Consider the following 17329-nt stretch of genomic DNA (forward strand, 5'->3'; position numbering starts at 1 on the left):
AGTCCATTTTCTGTTGTTTAATTCTTAGGTAAATTAAAGCAACGTGAGTATAGGAAATAATCTGTTTCATTATTATTTTTTTTAATTTAAATAACAGTGACATGTTGCAATTGTGCTTTATTAAACTACATAAACATGGAGCAGCTAAATCTGTGGTGAGGACCTGTGTTCTTGAATAGTTGACTTTAGTTCTCACCAAGGCTCTTGAGGCGACTGTTGTTGTGATTTGATGCTGCATAAACAAAATCGAATTGAATATTTTATTTACTGTTCCTCAGCCTGTGAAGCATTGATAGTGTCTCTCAGTATTTAAGGTGAAGTTGGGCTAAGAAAAAAAACACAAAGCTGAAGGTTTTTATTGTCTGATAAACTACAAAGTCATGAACATGTGACTCAGACTGGATTAACTTCTGGATCACATCTTCTGAACCAGCTCAGAGCTCCTGAAAAAAAAAAAAAAAAGCTGAGGAGAGACCCGGATGGGATTCACCCACAACAACATGCCCGCAGGCTCCTCTGGGAGATAGCTAAGCCAAAAGAGGCTGAGGCTACATCTACACCTTCAGGATAAATTTGAAAAGTGTTTTCATCTGAAAACGCTCCACGTCCACACTATCGTTTTCAGTCGTTCTGAGTTTTTCATTCACATTGAAACGACTAATCGCCCTGTGTCATTTCTGTCTGCCGTTTATTTATTTTTCGGCTCCTTAAAACGTCACAGCAAAATGTTGAGGAAAAACAAGTTTTTTAAATGAACTGACAATGAGGTGCAGTTCTTGCTGCGATTAACACAAAAGTACAAAATTGCAAAAGTGAGTTAGAATTAAAGATTTTGAAGGAAAGCTATCTGGAGCATGTACAAACTGATATTATCTTTAATAGGGCTGTCAAAATTGAGAGCAAACAAAACATCTGCTGTTTAATTCCCTCTGCCAACTTAGTTTAATTGTTCACACGACTGCATCATATGACTAACTAATGTGTCATAGTTTCCTAAATTCTCCGCTTTCGGTGTCCACTTCAAAACGCTGTTTTCCTTGCCCAAAAACGTCTTCTCGATGTGGACACATCTCCAAAACGGAGAGAAAAAGATGCGTTTTCAAAAGAAAACGTATTAGTGTGGACATGGCTTGAGCGCTGGGCCCAGACATGGTGAAGGCCCCCCCACACTCCAGAAGGGGCCCGACAGAGCCAGCGGGGACCAGGCCCCGCCAAGCAGCCACCAGGAGTGAGCCAGTATTTTTATTCATTATCGTCATGCTCTCTGGAGCATATGGAAATCACACCCATGTTGCTTGCACGTGACAAAAAGATGGCGCCTGTGCTTGGCTTGACTTCTACCTCTCTGTGTTATATTGTATCTAATGCTATTATATCAGCCCCAATGTTTACTATAGGGAGCTATGCTGCTGTGATTTATGACCGTTCTTCTCTGATCCACATCAAAGAGTTTATGTTGATCAGAACAGTTACAAGAAAACTTTTCCCCCCACCATTTGTGTGCTCTTTTTCCTCACTGGATTACTTATTACTACTTATAAAATCCTAAGAAGAAATCGAAAAGAGGCTTTAGGTCCAGCATCTAGGTACACATTAGACGAGCCTCCAGATCGGAGATACCTGCTGTGCCCTCATAGCTTGCATCGCAAAACCATTGGCTGGTCCTGCTGGTGTTTGCTGTTAGTTCCACTTCCACAAGCTGATCTGGAACCCATGCTGCCAGCATTTAGTCAGATTGCACTCTTGAACACCCATCGCCAACAAATCCTTCTCCCTGAATTAGATTTTCACAGGAAAAATCTTGGATTTTCTTTTAACTCCAGGCTTTCTGTACCACAAAGGTCATTTACATCTACTGGGGTAAATTAAATTCACACAACTGTATAGAGCTGTTTCTGTCGCCTCACCATTTTATCAGCAGCAGCTGGGTTACCGCCATTCTGTGTTATGTGTATAACCTCTTCAAGTTTTACTAACATTGTGGTTTGTTCTTCCTTTGTAAAATTTGCCACTCTGCTGTGCAATGAGCAATGTGGTTGGCCAAATCCTGCCAACAAAACCTCATCTATTATTTTTTCTACTTACATCCTGTGAGGCTGTGGGAGTGTGTGGGTGTGGTGTTGTTCTCTCCCTCTCCTTCTTTCTTGCCCCTCCTCTGTGTCTCTCTCTGCCCCTGGCGTCTGCCTTAGGTCACAGCTGCTGCTCATCTGCCCTTGTTTATCACCAATGGGGCTTTGGAGTTGACGTCACGCCGCAGTGCATTGTGGTAGCGCAGCACCATTTTAGCAGGCCACAAATCAAAACAAGCACACTGTGTTGGAAGGAAGATTGCCATAAACCATACTTAAAAGCAGCTCAAAAGAAAAAGGACGGTACAGAGACAGATTGCGTCCACATGCAAAGAGACGGTACTTGCAAAAAATAGCATGCATGGGAAATGTGGACCCATATGAAATATGGCAGTGGAGTAGAAACCCTAAAGACCAACCACGATTGACTTAGCCTGATATATTTTCCTACCTTGTCTGTGGAGTCAGCGCATACACTGCGCACCAGTTTTGCAAATATAAATGTCTGGAGGCGCACATCCAATTCACCAAGGACTGGGTACAAGATTTGGCTATTTTTCTCCACGTTGTGAATTCACCGTCATTCAAACAAAGGTAAGTCAGCTCGAGTACTGCGAGTAAAATGCATTTGATTTTCTCCTAAACATTCAGATTAGTGCAGCATAAATTCATTCCTGAGGGGGAAATTACAGTGAGAACATGTTGAGGCTGTTAGAGGGATAACATAGTGAGTTCAGTGCATTGATGTGACATTGTCCTGAAGGATTTAGTCATTCTCTATGGTTACACTAATTAATTCACATTTATTATAAATAATCCTAATTATACATATTGCTTCATTGTTTGTGTGCTGTGTCACTAAAAACATATTCTATTTTACTTTTATACATTGATCAATGACCTGCAGAATCTCCTTATCATATTAAGTGATTCAGAATTGTCACTCAAAGTTAAACTTTATACTTTCTCCATCTTGAAGTGATTAAATCCTTGCATTACATACTTTAGGTACCTTCCAGAGGTGATAAAAGCTGGAGGAGAGCAGTGCGGGTGTGGGGTAGGCTTTTGTTGGATTTCCTCTGCGTGTGAGTCTGTGCTGTTCTAGCCTAGATGTTGGAAAAGGCCCGTTTTCAGCCCATCACACCATGCATGGCTCTTTGTAAGTAGCTCTCAACTGAGCAGTTGTTCTCTTAGGTGAAGCGGCCTCCATTTCTTTTGGGTGGCCTGTCTGATTTATTGTTAAAGCAGCGTTGCTGCCTCTTTCTTTTGTCACTGTTTATATGGTTATTGGTTTAATGGTTACAGTAAAGCCTGATTATAAGTTAAACACCTCTGCCTGGCATCCTTTTCATTCCAAAGATTGATGACCTCGCTCCACTTCTTCTAGTTCTTTAAAGGTGGAGCCACCACTTCCTGTTTACATGCAGTAGCCATGTTGGATTTTTAGGAAAGTGTCTTTGGGTGTGTGAGAATAGATTCATTAATACAGAATATAGATCAGAGTTAAAGAGAATATAGTTTGTGATTACTTGCAACATTATAATATTGTGGTTAATGGGTGTAAGAATACAAAATAGAAAATAGGCCTGGAATGGGAACAAAAAACTGGAGTGCAGGGGAGGAGGACAATGAACCCCCACTCCCAGGGCAGGAAGCAAGAGTTACTGAGAGTGAGGGGCAGACAAAAGGCAAATGGACACTACCTTAAAAGGAGACGGGGGTCAGGGTGTCCCCAGATAGCAAGGAAACATTGACTAAACATTGTTTCAATATCAGGTGCTTCTATTGAATCAACGTTGAAATCTGATGTTGACCCAACGTCACTTTTGCACCCTTTTTTAATATTGAAACAACGTCAGGTTTTGATATTGAATCAATGTTGAACTCTGATGTTGATTTTCCATCACTTTTGCACCCTTGGTTACTATTGAAACAATAAAGTCATGATTAAAAATCAGTACTTACAGGTATTTGTATTAATAAAAAACCGCTGCAAATTACCAGCAATACTTAAACTTGCAAAAATGACAATTGTGTATGATCCACAAATAGGAAACCCATAATATGCTGGACATTGTCTTACAATTTGTCATGTCCATAATAATATCCCTGTAAAATGAAGCATCTGGCATTATGTAATAAAATGACACACATCTCTGTATCAATTACAAAGTAATTTATTATATTTTTAAAAAGTTTCTTTGTTACATGTATTGGTTACAGGTCACTTATTTTTTTTAGTTTACTCGGGGATCAAGCTGGATATCGGGCATCCTGCACCACCCATGTTTTCTGAAGGGTAGCGGAGACATTTCTGCACTGCTTGGGCGAAGGCAAACTCAGAAACAGGGTTTACCCCCACCCGCTGAGTCAGGCCATCTGGGACACAAACAAACACAAAAAGAAGAAAAAAATATCCCAAATTAGAGCTTAAATATGAATAACCTCTTGTCTATTGTCTTCAGCAGGGAGAAAGCATCTAAACTACTAGGCTGATTAATGTGAAAGTCACAAGGCAGAAATCAGCAAACTGCTGCCTCACTTTGATTCTTAAAGAGCCACTAGCTGAAAAGCTCAAAGCCTATAAAGATAAAATGAATAAACTAAACTATTTGCAGTGAAATGCATTTCTATTCCTATGTGTTGGATCTCCCAACAATACCCTGCTGTTGTCTATTCAAGCAGAACATACAGGAGAAGGCCATTTTTAAGCAGTTTAACCAAATTTGACAATTTCTAAAGTTCAGGGCTACTAAAGTCGCACAACCTTTAAGAACTTACCATTGCTTTATTTGCCTCCAGTCATTGCAGTTAATCTCATCTATGTTGTTAAATGGTGAATCCAGAGGCAATATCCCAGCATGAACAGGGTCAGTGCTGCAGGATTAACGGAAGGCTCTGAACTCCTCACGGAGGTAAATTAGTGTTTTGAAGTTAAGATTACAATGAAATTATGATGCAGCTCATTGTTTCAAAGCATACCGTCGTTAGAGAAGTAGTGATGGGTCGGTCGCAAACGAAATGGCTCTTAGAGCCGGATCTTTGACGTGAACGACGCAAGCCGGCTCCTCATCGCGCGCCGTGGTTTGTTTTGTTTTTTTTTTTTCTTTCTCTCACCCTCTCTCTCGCATTTTTTTCCGCTTTACTCCGCATGCCAGCCTTGTGCTTTACGCTGGGATGAGGGGTGAGGGGCCGTAGTTACACTCAGTAGCACATGAACAGAGCGGGAGAGAGAGACAGAGAATGAGCCAGGGACATCATCTATTTTCAGTTGCAGATGATAAAGGATTCAGAAAGTTTATTCATGCAGGTCCATATGACAGAGAATATGCATCTTCTTTTTGTTTTCATATTTAAATTTATATTTAATTGTGTTGTGGTTTGCAGTGTTTTGTGTTGTTGCACAAAGGAAAAAGCTGAAAATTTAAATAGTTAAAAGTTGAACTGTGAATAGTTGGTTTTTGTATTATATGATTTATTTATTACATTTTATGTGGAATAAATAAAAGTATATAAGTATATAAAAGTACGGTGGCCCCTACAGACAAAGCATGTACAAACTCCGAAACACGTAAAAACTCAGAAGCACATAAAAACTCAAAACAAGTACAAAAGACAACAGAAGTGCTCCAGGATGCTAGGCGCTGTGTTGAGCTTTTGTTACCTAGTGGCTACACAAGCCAGCAAGTACCAACGACCGGATTTGGTGTGTGGTAGTAACAGGTAAATGAACATTTTTTTTTTTAAATTATTTGAATATATATAAATATGATGTGTTTAAATACACAAACAATACATACATACTTTCATGCTTTCAATTGTGTAATTTAAGTGATCTAGGTTGCTCTGTTTTGGAAGTTCAGTTCATGCTAGAAGAGTTTGTAGAGTTTGTACGTACTTTGTCGCTAGGGGCCGCATTTATTTATTTAAAAAAATATATAAATAAACCACTTTTTTTACGTTAGTAATTACTTTTGTGCATAACTTTATATTATTGTTAATAATAAATTAATTAAAGCAACAAAACAACCTGAAGAGCAAAATCATGATATTCAAGATAAGTTCCTGGTAGGGAACATTCATTATTAAAGTCACGGAAAATCATGTGAGCATGTCATGTGATCAGTCGGTCTCAGGTGACTCTTTCACGTGTTTATAAATGGGAGTGGGTGCAGTCAAATCTTCAAATTTAACACAACCATTGTACACATCCGTAGAGGCAACTTTACGTTTCTGGATCATATTGCATACATTTGTAAATCGTTTGAGGGATTTAACTCTGCATTGTCAGGAATAGAAATATTGTCCTGCTATTAGTTGCTGCTATTTTTATAATCATCATTAACATTTCAGTGTTAATAGTGATGTTGCTTTCCTAGATGCATTCAGATGTTCAAACATATTGGTATTATATTAGCCTTTATTACAGGTCCAAAGAAGAACCATTTTAAATGGTTGAGTTGAATCTATAATTTAAATGTTGTTAATGCTTTTATGATCTCTGTGTAGAGGGCAGAGACAGGAAAATACATTTTGTGCCAAAATGAGACAGGAAGTTATGTCTTTGAAGTTGCAGCTTTTGTAGAAGTGAAACCGAAAGCAGAGTGAGCGTAAGCTGAAAGAGTAGGGTGTTTATTCAGTAGATTACATATATAGTTCCAGTTAGGTTATTATATGTAAAGGGGAGCCTCTGGTCACGTGAAGGTCAGAAGTGTAACGGGTGAGATGTGAGAGCATTTAAGGGCGAGACATATACATACAGACACCAATAGTGAGAGGTCATGACACGTACGCAGTACACAGCATGCACGCGCCCCTGCACGTGCACACACACACAGATATAAACTCTTACCTACTAAATGAGTTTTAGACTGCAAAGTTGTGCCTGTATGAGTGACATTTTCTACAGGAAGTGCACCTGATGTTCCAGGAGATAAGCGACAGCGAAGGCGGGCTGACAGGAAGCATCAGCCGTGAGACACGAAGATGATGTTCTATGTTAAAAGTCATTGTGGTTTTGGTGTGACGTATTTCTGCCTAGTAACAGAAGAGGGGGTGGCACAATTCTCACATCTATAAAGTCTTTGTGTTGATTTTGGCAAGACAGTTCAACACTGATTGGGTTGTTGAACTCACACATGTGTTCATTAAAATGCCGTCTAATTGCACACGCCTGGATCTGTGGTTTTTATGGATTCTTCTCTCAACATTGAACCTTGACATTTGGGGGCTCGTTCCGGTGAGAGAGAGGGAATGTTGGGGTTTTGGAGAGATCCAGGGTCTGTGGTGATTAGATGGGCAGATACGAGTCAGTGGTCTGAAGTGAGAGACAAGCCGGCTTAAACAAGGTAAGGCACATACCTGTTGAATTTTCCAAAATGTGCTAGATTGGACATGTCAAATTAAAGTCTACTCACTGAAAATTACTGGTGAATGTCTGTTTTTAATTTTGGTGAAGTTTTCATGAAGTTTACCGGGTGAAGTAATGATAATGAAGTATAAGTGACAGTACTGAGTAATGAGAATAAGTAAGTAATAAGTGAACTTAGAGTGATAGGGAATTTGGTCAATCTGTGGGTTAGAGTCCCATTGGTTATACAATCCTGAAGAAGTTTCTCGGAGGTGACGCTCCCTGCTGGGTAAAGACGTTTATCCTTCACCTACCCTGAAGAGTAGGGATAGTTTCGGGCAACATCCGAAGAGGACTGGGGAATCTCTAAAACTGTTGAGGATTGTCCTCAATCTTAATCCTGCTTCGGGTGTAGATTGTTGTTTCAAATTATTATAAATTTTTCTAGGACGACAGCGGCGTCTGTTAAGAAGCGCATTTTCTCGGAGGTAACGCTCCCTCCTGGATAAAGACGTTTATCCTTGACCTACCCTGAAGAGTAGGGTTAGTACGGCACGACGAGCCGGGAAGGACTGGGGAATCTTCAAAATTGCTAGGAGTTAGAGTCTCCTATTTGCGCTTTTTTGGCTACCGGTAAATTAAGTTAGGGCTAGAAATCTGGACAGAGCAGTTCGAGTCTGGTCTGTTAAATTGGTCGCAAAAAACCTGAAGGTTTGCCCGTTCGAGTCGGTTATTATTAAATTTGTCGAAATTTGTAGGAGCGACAAGGCCTAAAAAATCTGTGCAGTTGTAATTAAAGACGTCTGTAATATAAAATATGAGATCTATGAGTAAGATCAGTCTCTGTGTCAGCGATGCACAGCCGGATGTGCACGGATGGTGTGTGTAAATGCAAATGAGCAGCAGTGACGCGCAGAGAGGGTGGTTTCAATGTCGAGAGGACTGAGAGCTTTTTGCTAAATGCCTGTATATAAGAGGTTGGTTTTGCTTATTATGAGAGTGTAAATACAGTGTGAATATATTAGTGTGGATGTATAGTAAATGACTGAATTTTGATAGATGTATATTTCGTGAGCCATAAATGTTGGTGTGGTTTATTTTTCAGTTATGTGTGTGTGGGGAGAAGCTGCGAGACGATGAGAGGTTTCAGTTTTCTTTTTCTTTTTGACTTGCTCTTTCTGATTATGGAAGGCATGTCCAAAATACTCGTATGAAAGCGTATTTTGAGTGATTTTAACTGTGTGAATGCTGTCAGTATTTGATTTGAGTGACTCTGCGTGATTTGTCTGAGAGACTGAAAAAGGGGGGTGTGTGAGAGGAAGGTGTGTGTGACTGATGATGTCAGGGGAGCACCCAGAGAAATAGACAGAGTTAAATTCTAAGAAGATGAAGCGAATGTATGTTTTAAGAAAAAGTAATAAAGTAATAAAATTATATTAATTACAGGTTTTAGAAAAGAGACAGACCGAGAGAAATAAATACATGAACTAACAATTACATTAATGAATTGAAAACGCACGTACACAAACTGTTACATGTGAAATTATTGTTGGAAAGTTTAATAAAGAAAGCAGTTTACACTCCTTTAATTTCCAGAACCAGTGTGTCCCCTAGGCCTGATAACACCCTTGCCCAGTTGGCTCCTGTAGTAGGTGGGCATGGAAGGCTGGACAGCCCATGACGGGTAAGATCCCACCTCGAAACCCTGGGACAACCTAAGGCAAGGCGCAGTCACGATTGCTCGAACCTAAGTCCCGGAGTGACCTTGGAGTCACTGGAGGAGACGGGATTTAACAGGTAAGGCCACTGGGCACAGGCGGAGGGGAAATGTCATTAACAATGACCAGTGATGAACCAGGGAGAGAAAATACACCCTGTCAAAAGGAGTTTGAAACACTGCAAAAGAAACATTTACAAGATCACAAAGATCATAAAGAAACATTTATAAGAATCACACATACAAACAGAAAATGCACTAACCTTACACAGACAAGCTCATGAAGATTAATGAACAGATAATGATTTAAAACCTGGCTAAGAACACAAACATATGTAATTAAATCAGCCTGCTAATTTCATGGGGGTTAAAATGGTGTGAATGTTGAAGAAAATACACTTAAAACACACTTGGATAAAATAGAGTTGTGGTGGAATAACTCAAACGAAGCTGTATGACAAGGGAGTGAGTTATGGAAAAAAACAAAACAAAAGAGGAGTGACTCAGGAGTGCTCTTGCACTGATTGATCAAAGTAAGTGATTAGTATAGAAAGAAAATGAAAATCATTCAATAATGTGATAAAGTTTAAACATGTATTTCTTTTGCCAAGTTAAATTGTTGAGATATGGCTGAGTATGGAAAAAGTTTGAGAGCTCGTGTGAATGTGGACAGAGGAGCTTGCTGTGTGGGTGTGATTGAGGCCTTAAAGGAGGGGTAGATTGTTCAGAGGTGCAAATTTGATTAGGAGGTTTATAAATTAGTGTTGACACATTGTTGTAAGGTGTTAGGCTGAATCTGAGTATGGTAATGTGCTTAACCGGGGTTATTGTTGTGTCTGTAAACGGTGTAGCTTTTTGGCGAGGTTTTTTCGTGTGTTGAATGGGTGAAATTCAAGATTGTTTTAGATTTTTGAGGCTGTTGTTTCTATTTCAAGAGAGGAGTTTTGATAAACATGGACATGTCTAAAGGGGCCCATAGTTTTTGTAACAGTGCACTTAGAGAAAACCTGTCAGGTGATTTTGTTTTGTACTTTGATGAGCTAATAATCAGCTCTCTTTTTTCATTTTTGTTTTAAGCAGGCCTGGAAGACAGTGAACGGACGGCGTTGACAAAATTACCAAGTACGAAAATCAGGTGGGCTTTACAGAATTATAATTGATTACAATCAGAGACTGATCGGCGGCGAGTCTCTGTCTAAAAATGGATTGATCGATTCGATCCAGTCAAAAGTATAGCGAACTATTTTCCTAAAAAGGAAAAACGAAATAAAACAAAGGATTGAGCTCATTTTGCTGATGTGGAGCATCTGATGACGTGCGCAGAAGGCTGCAGTATCAGCAAAAAATATCAGGTGTGAATGCGTGTGAGTGAATGTGAGTGAGGGGACCAAGGGGGGAAATAAATGAAAGGACAAGTGGGAGACTTAAATCTGGGGATGCTGATTTTGGGTTGCTGATGTATGTTTGGAGAAAATTTCTTTTTACTGGGGTTAGATTATGGGATTACATTGTATTGTTGGGAGAATGCAAAATGCTAAAAGGGAAACATTGGTTGATGAGATTCAAGTTACCATTAACTGGGGTAACTCATGATTAATAACTGTTCTGTTTAAGTTTATTTTGTGTCATGACACAGATTGGATCATATAGGGGGAGAGTTGAGTAAAGGTTTTGTTTCCAGGAAGTCCCAAGGATCCAGAGTTCGATGGAGCAACGAGTTGGAGGAGATTTGACATGATGATTAAATTGATTTTGTTCCTTAAACACAGGTTTTCAGGGCTGGAGCAAAATACCGGAGAGGAGGATGCCTGAAGTGTTCTGAGAGATGATATGATATGACTAACCTTTTTTCCCTTTTAATGTTTTAAGCTTGGGTGGAGCATTTTGAGTTTTTTGCCACATGAGATGTGTCAAAAAAGAGAGGGGTTTAAGATTTAATTTGTTTAATTTGAAATGGGTTTTACTAGGATGTTATAACGATTGGGGTTGTTTGATAATCTAGATATAGTAAAACTGAGGATTTGTTAAAAGAAAGGATTAAAATGAACTGAATTAGGTTTAGAAGATAAATTGCTGGTGTTAATAAGAAGTTGTACACCAAACTTAAAGGGGAAATTGTGGGAATAAAGGATATGCTTTGGGGAAAATAGTGAACATTTGATGAGTAGAAAATGTGTGATTTCTTTTTGATTTTTAGGATAAGTTGTAACAGTGACATAATGCTAGAATGTTGCTATAATGTAGGCTTTAGAAACAGATAGTAAATAGATTTATTTCTAGGGTAGAGGAGAGCTTTTATGAGGATGTTAAAAGTCTCGCTGACTCAAATGAATAATATTGGAGATTATATATGTAGAAAGGATTTTTTCATACACATTGCATTTTTGTGCCTTTAATGGAGTTGTGGCTCAGAGAGTCGTCTCTTGAGGGTCACAAACTTTTGGTTAACGTTATGATTAGCCAATCTACTGTGAGAATGACCTGAGTTTTGAAGGATTGCACACGCTTACAGACATATAGAGTTCATTAAGACCTGACAGTATTGATTCCAGGCAAAAGGCCTGAAATCCATTTAGCATTTAACTGAATAGGAGTTTCGTTTGTAACTAAATTGGGTGACATGTAAAATATTGAGATAACACATGCAGCTTTAAATTAGTCCTCTTATATAAAATGCAGTTACAGAATAACAAATGCTTGTTGAAGTAAAAAAGTTGTTGTTTAGAACAGAAGCAAAGGGAGAAACCTTATATATTTTGGTTAAGTCTGATAAAGTTTAAGTTAGAAGGAGTCATTACATTAAAAGCAGCAAAATGAAATAAAATGATATATTCAAACAGGTTATCACCCAGGAAATGGGAGTTCAAAATACTGTTAGAGTTCAGCTTTTAGCTATGATGAAAGTTATTTAGGAGTAATTGATTGTATGCTTAAACTCAGTTGATTAAAGTGGTTGTTTTTTCTTTGATCCTTTAGGAGAATAAGCGTTTATGAGGATTTTTCTTGTGATAGGTGACTTTAGGTGAGAGGAACTTGCAGCAGCAGCGACAGTTTGTGCACAGGATGTTGATGATCAGATAAGGAGCAAAGAGGAAGCACATGCAGAGACGTGCTTCCTTTGATCCTCTTAAAGACAACGCTTTCAGAGGTTCACAAATGCTGAGTAATGTTGAATAAGATATAAAAATAGAAGTCAAAAACCAAATACAAAATTAGGTTCATGTTTTGAGTAATATTAGCTGGAATCAGGTTTGAATAAAGTAGGGGGAAAGTGTTTTCTATCCTTTACAGGAGGAGATTTCCACGAGAGAGGGACCAAGGACGAACCTGACGTTACCCATGGAGTGTTCTTAGGGGGAGCGGGCATTGCTAGAGAGGGTCAGAGTAATGTTATAAGTGTATGGTGACCCTTTTTAAGGGTCACCAAGAGAGGGAGTGTCAGGAATAGAAATATTGTCCTGCTATTAGTTGCTGCTATTTTTATAATCATCATTAACATTTCAGTGTTAATAGTGATGTTGCTTTCCTAGGTGCATTCAGATGTTCAAACATATTGGTATTATATTAGCCTTTATTACAGGTCCAAAGAAGAACCATTTTAAATGGTTGAGTTGAATCTATAATTTAAATGTTATTAATGCTTTTATGATCTCTGTGTAGAGGGCAGAGACAGGAAAATACATTTTGTGCCAAAATGAGACAGGAAGTTATGTCTTTGAAGTTGCAGCTTTTGTAGAAGTGAAACCGAAAGCAGAGTGAGCGTAAGCTGAAAGAGTAGGGTGTTTATTCAGTAGATTACATATATAGTTCCAGTTAGGTTATTATATGTAAAGGGGAGCCTCTGGTCACGTGAAGGTCAGAAGTGTAACGGGTGAGATGTGAGAGCATTTAAGGGCGAGACATATACATACAGACACCAATAGTGAGAGGTCATGACACGTACGCAGTACACAGCATGCACGCGCCCCTGCACGTGCACACACACACAGATATAAACTCTTACCTACTAAATGAGTTTTAGACTGCAAAGTTGTGCCTGTATGAGTGACATTTTCTACAGGAAGTGCACCTGATGTTCCAGGGAGATAAGCGACAGCGAAGGCGGGCTGACAGGAAGCATCAGCCGTAGACACGAAGATGATGTTCTATGTTAAAAGTCATTGTGGTTTTGGTGTGACGTATTTCTGCCTAGTAACAGAAGAGGGGGTGGCACAATTCTCACATCTATAAAGTCTTTGTGTTGATTTTGGCAAGACAGTTCAACACTGATTGGGTTGTTGAACTCACACGTGTTCATTAAAATGCCGTCTAATTGCACACGCCTGGATCTGTGGTTTTTATGGATTCTTCTCTCAACATTGAACCTTGACAGCATACAGCATCCATAGAGCGAGAGTCGGGGTACATGGTGGGCAAGCCGACCGCAGGGCTGACAAAAGCACCCTTGTAGCTTTATAACGGAAATGACACGGTTCTGTAAACGGACTCAGGCGCAGACCAGGAGACTCTTGCAGAAACTGATAGTGCGTGTATTTACAGTGGTGTCACCGGGTGAATATATATACAAGGTGCTTGGGGAAGGGGTCCGGGGCTCCAGGGTGCGAGGGGAAGGGAAAGGGTCCAAAACCACACTCCGCTCTCTCAGCCAACAATCCCACTCCTTTTCCTCCAGTCGTTCCCTCTCGCCGCCGGGGTACAGGGACGGGTCCGGGGATCTCACGCACACACACACACAGAAAAATCCGATTAGCTCTAGCTCGCAGAGAAACTCAGAGACTTAGGCAGATTGCTGAAGCACTAACACGGGTGGCTCAACGTTCCAGCGACGAGTAGTGTAGGTCTGCCATCTTAAAAGGCCCTTCTGATTGCAGTAAACAGCGACAGGTGTGATGAAGAGCACAGGTGCGTGGGCCATGGGTGGAGCCCGCAGTGAGCACCGCCGCGGCAGGGGAAAGAGGGAGAGAGAGAGAGAGAACAAAAACAAAGACATGTTGCCTAACGCGGAATCAGCCGGTGAGGCACGGGGACCGTGACAGGAAAGACACGAATGTATGTGATGAACATGTTTTCTTTGTTCAGCGTTGGTGTTGTCTGTGAAATTTATACTTTTCTCGTTCTGTTTAAGTTAGCTTTATTGATATCATACATACGTCGATCTTCAACCTTCCTGGCAGACCGGGGTGGTGGTCCCCATCTTTATTAAGGGGGACCGGAGGGTGTGTTCCAACTACAGGGGGATCACACTCCTCAGCCTCCCTGGGAAAGTCTATGCCAGGGTGCTGGAAAGGAGAGTTCGTCTGCTAGTCGAACCTCGGATACAGGAGGAACAATGCGGTTTTCGTCCTGGTCGCGGAACACTGGACCAACTCTTTATCCTCTCAAGGATACTTCAGGGTGCATGGGAGTTTGCCCAACTAGTCTACATGTGTTTTGTGGACTTGGAGAAGGCATTCGACCGTGTCTTTCGGGGTGTCCTGTGGGAGGTGCTGTGGGAGTATGGGATGTCTGGCCCATTGCTACGGGCCATTCGATCCCTATACAACCGTTGCAAGAGTTTGGTTCGCATTGCCGGCAATAAGTTGGACTCGTTCCTGGTGGGTGATGGGCTCCGCCAGGGCTGCCCTTTGTCACTGATTCTGTTCATTATTTTTATGGACAGGATTTCTAGGCGCAGCCAAGTGGCGGAGGGCTTTCACTTCAGTGGCCTCAGAATCTCGTCTCTGCTTTTCACTGATGATGTGGTTCTGTTGGCTTCGTCGCGTGATGGCGTCCAGCTCGCACTGGAACGGTTCACAGATGAGTGTGAAGCAGCGGGAATGAGTTTTGGGTCTGTCTAGCACAGGCCCACCGCTGGAACGAGACAATTTAACTACACCGCGAAAGCATTGAACACCAAATAGGCAAAGTTTGTTGGGCTACTCATGCATGAGGGAAGCCTGTCCAGATTCTCAGCCAGGTTCCCTATAGCACTCCTTGTATTGTGGTTACATGAATATGCATAGGTTCATTAACATATGACGTATACATACACACAAAGAGTACTGTGTGTGTGTGTGTGTGTGTGTGTGTGTGTGTGTGTGTGTCAGAATGTGAACCTGTGAAGACTCCCCAAAGCTGGTGCCAGCGGTCCATCTAAACAAAAGGCTCTTATACTTAACCACATACAGAGTGGGTGTCCTCCTATACCATAAATCAGTAAGAGAAGATATAACCTCTCCTGACCTTAAGTTGTGTGTGCATGCCAGAGCACTTTGGAATGCACACAAAGTTTGCAGAGTATTAAGGATCAAACCTCTACCAATCTACAACTAATTATAAAACTCTAAGCATATAGAAGTAGATATTTCTAAGCATAAATGACAACCAACAATACAAAACCTGACAATGAGGATCCCCTACCTCTAAGTCTGATGCTATGGTTCTCAGCCGGAAAAGGGTGGAGTGCCCATCCGGGAGGGGCTCAGAGTAGAGCCGCTGCTCCTCCACATCGAAAAGAGCTAGCTGAGGTGGTTCGGGCATCTGACAACGATGCCTCCTGGGTGAGGTGTTCCGGGCATGTCCCAGGCACCCCAGGGCAGACCCAGGACACACTGGAGAGATTATATCTCTCGGCTGGCCTGGGAACGCCTTGGTGTTCCCCCGGATAAGCTGGAGGAGGTGGCTGGGGAGAGGGAGGTCTGGGCTTCTCTGCTTAGGCTGCTGCCCCCGTGACCCAGCCCCGGATAAAGTGGAAGAAGATTGATGGATGGTTGGAAAACGATTGTGTAAAACATGGAAACATCTCAGCATGATCTCTACCAGGACCAAAAGAATCGCAGAGTCTGGTGTTAGATTTGTATTGTTGATTGCCATTTATGCTTAGAAATATTTACTCATATATGCTTAGAAGTATATAGTTGATGGCATATTGAAAGAATGTCTCATCCTAGGAGGCCTGTAACAACTCTGTGTTGCATGAAGAGGGGAGTGCGTTCACTCCTCTTCAGAGTGTTCTGGCATAGATCACACACCTCCTAGGAGAGGCCGTATCTTCTCTTACTGATATATGGTATAGCAAATATACGTATATCTGTTTGAGTCTAAGAGCCTTTTGTTCAGATGGACCGCTAGACTCCTGGCACCAGCTTTGGGGAGTCTTCACGGGGTCATATCTCGACCCCACACACACACACACACACACACACACACACACACACACACACACACACTTACAAAACCACAGGCAGGGTATTCCTTGTTCACATGTGTACCGTTATATGTTAATGACCCTATGCATATTCAAGTAACCACAATAAAAGGAGTGCTATGGGGAACCTGGCTGAGAGTCTGATGGAGGTCAAGTAGGTGGAACGACACTTGGCTCCAGGCAGGCCTCCCTCATGCATGAGTAAAACAAAGAACTTTGCCTACTTCGTGTCTTGCTTGCTGTGTAATTACATTGCCTTTAACGTTCCAGCGAATAGGTTTAAGCTACAAACCTATCATCTGGCGTTGTCTCAACAGGTTGAGCAGCAGTTTTAAACTTGTGCTCCAGTTTGAATGATTGGTGATGATGGTTGTACTACAGCTCTGAAGGCTCTCTACATTCAATCCAAGCAGCAGCTGCAGATGTTCACATGTTACAGTGGTGTACATCAGTCTGCAGTCAGCTGTTCTACACTGTGCTCTTTGAATTTGTCTCTTTAGTTTTCAGTGTTTTGCACATAAAAATGAAGCCCAGAGTTCCTGTAAATATTACAATGATCTGAAATCATTGTTGCATCAGAGATTTCAGCCTGAGACGATGGAAACACACGTTCACTTGTGCACATTTAATCAACGAACCCTCGCTCTCAATGATGTCTAAATTTACATCACAGGGACCCAAACAGAGACTCTAGCTGCAGCTGCATGAATCTGTACTTTATATATTTACATATTTCATATTGGTGTTGTAGCTGGAAGATGTGATAAACTGGATTTACTTAATAATGCAGATTATGCAAAGTTCATTCAAAATGATAAAAAAAACCCCCACTGATTCTGAGATTATAGCTCATAAATTTTTGTAACACTTTATTCATCATCAGGTTGTTACTAAACTGTAGTTCAGAGTTAATGACAGTAAAGACACACACTGTTAGTCTGAGTCTAAACAGGGTGATAATCAGAGAAATCGCATCAAACTCTGAATGTTTGACGTCTATAGACATC

The sequence above is a fragment of the Oreochromis aureus genome, linkage group 3, assembly GCF_013358895.1.
Source record: "Oreochromis aureus strain Israel breed Guangdong linkage group 3, ZZ_aureus, whole genome shotgun sequence".
NCBI classification, from domain to species: domain Eukaryota; kingdom Metazoa; phylum Chordata; class Actinopteri; order Cichliformes; family Cichlidae; genus Oreochromis; species Oreochromis aureus.